Source organism: Austrofundulus limnaeus, unplaced genomic scaffold (assembly GCF_001266775.1).
Source record: "Austrofundulus limnaeus strain Quisiro unplaced genomic scaffold, Austrofundulus_limnaeus-1.0 Scaffold47, whole genome shotgun sequence".
Classification (NCBI taxonomy): domain Eukaryota; kingdom Metazoa; phylum Chordata; class Actinopteri; order Cyprinodontiformes; family Rivulidae; genus Austrofundulus; species Austrofundulus limnaeus.
The window spans coordinates 2,609,305-2,611,149 of NW_013952449.1; the positions used below are offsets into that span (position 1 = coordinate 2,609,305).

The following is a 1,845-nucleotide window of genomic DNA, read 5'->3' on the forward strand; positions in this document are numbered from 1 at the left end:
GCTCTGACTGTCCCCTCCCCCCCCACACACACACAGACACGTTTGTTCTTCTATCCTCATGGGGACTTTGCATTGACTTTCATTCATTTACCAGTATTTTCTATTACCATTTGACCCTAAACCTAGCCTTAAACTTTACATATGATGTGAACTGGGCTTATGTCCCCATAAGAAACAGTGAGTCCTCACCAGGCTGTGTAGTTTGCTTCATCTCTAAAGAGATGCTGCTCTTTAATATTGTTTATTTACTGTCTTAGTTGTGTGTGGTGTTTAATTTACATTTTGTTGTTCTTTGTTCTTTTTTATTCAAGTGCATTTTTGTTAGAGACTGAGAGTCCACTTTGTTAAACATTCTTTAAAAATTAAAGTTTATTGATTTGTTACACTTACATATTACGCTTTTATAATTATTAGTTGTAAAATGGTCACCAGGCAATATTATCGCTTATCGCAATAATTTGTGAGACAATTAATCGCCCAGCAAAATTTGTTATCGTGACAGGCCTAGATGTAAACAAGGGAAGACTTGTCCATCCAGCCTGTTGGAGCCAGAGTCTGTCCCAGAAACACACTTTGTTTGTTCTTGTTTATGCTGGTGCTGCTGCAGTTCTCTCAGATAAACAATAAAAAAAGAAACAGGCAGAAGAAGAGTTGTCCAATGGAAACAGATTAGGAGAGGGAATCTATTTTAAACATCCAAATATAAATACACTGTTTTAACTTTTCTAATATTTCTTATAGCAGACTAGTAGAAAAGAAACTGCTTGCAGACTATCCCATCATTAAATAGATCAGATTGTACTGGTTCAAACATAATAGCCCAGTAGATTTGGTTCCAAAGCTGGACTGGTTCACAGCTGCTCTACCAATGTAGCTGCATCGTGCTCGTTTGCATTCACGAATGAGCACGGATCTGCTGTAATTTTCCTTCATGGGATCAATAAAGTTTTATTCATTCATTCATTATCTTCACATCCCTACTGCCAAGGTGAACACAAAAGAAGCTGAGGTGGCTATAAACACCATGTGCACATCCAAGAATGCAGTTTCACAAGCCTATACGAAATACTATACTATACTAACATACGAAAAATGTTACTTTCATATTTCTGTTTGAATATTTTCACACTTATTAATCCTTTATTTTACCAGGAGTGAAAGCTCACCGGGATTAAAAATCTAATTTACAAGAGTGGCCTGGCAATAAATTAGAGCTATTCTACTGGCAATCCTGTGTAACATAGGCCACAGCAAACCCCCAATCTGGACTATACCTGGGGAGAAAGGGGTCTAGGCTAGACTGTACTGGTCCTTCTGTTTCTCTGTGTCTCTTTCCTGTCCCCTCAAACCCAGCCGGTCAAGGCAGCCTGTCCTGAGCCTGGTTCTGCTGGAGGTTTCTTCCTGTTAAAAGGGAGTTTTTCCTCTCCACTGTCACCAATGTGCTGCAGGATGGGAGAGTGTGATGAAGTCAAGATTCAACACAATCTGCTGGCTTCTTTAGATTGATTGGGGTTCTTTTTGTACAGTGCCCTGAGACCATGTTGTGACTTGGCACTATGTAAATAAACTGAATCAAACTGAATTGTACACTGGGTATTCTGTGGACTAGGCCAATTTATATTCCACCAACCAGATACCTCATCATATAATATTATACTCTTGAAAACAAATTAAACATTCAACCATTTTAGTTCATTCCCCTGGGTATACGATGGCCCACTCATGAGTAGGGCTGCCACGATTAGTCGATTAATCGACGACTAATCGATTATTAAAATAATCGAAGACTAATTTAATAATCGATTAATCGTTTTTTAATCGACTAATCGTGGCAGCCCTACTCAT

At 38.7% G+C, this 1,845-nt stretch overlaps 1 protein-coding gene across 3 annotated transcripts in view; it reads right to left on the reverse strand.

Annotated features, from left to right (window-relative positions):
• Positions 1-1,845, reverse strand: part of eps15l1a (epidermal growth factor receptor pathway substrate 15-like 1a) — a 41,782-nt gene that overhangs the window by 39,153 nt on the left and 784 nt on the right. The window lies entirely within an intron of this gene.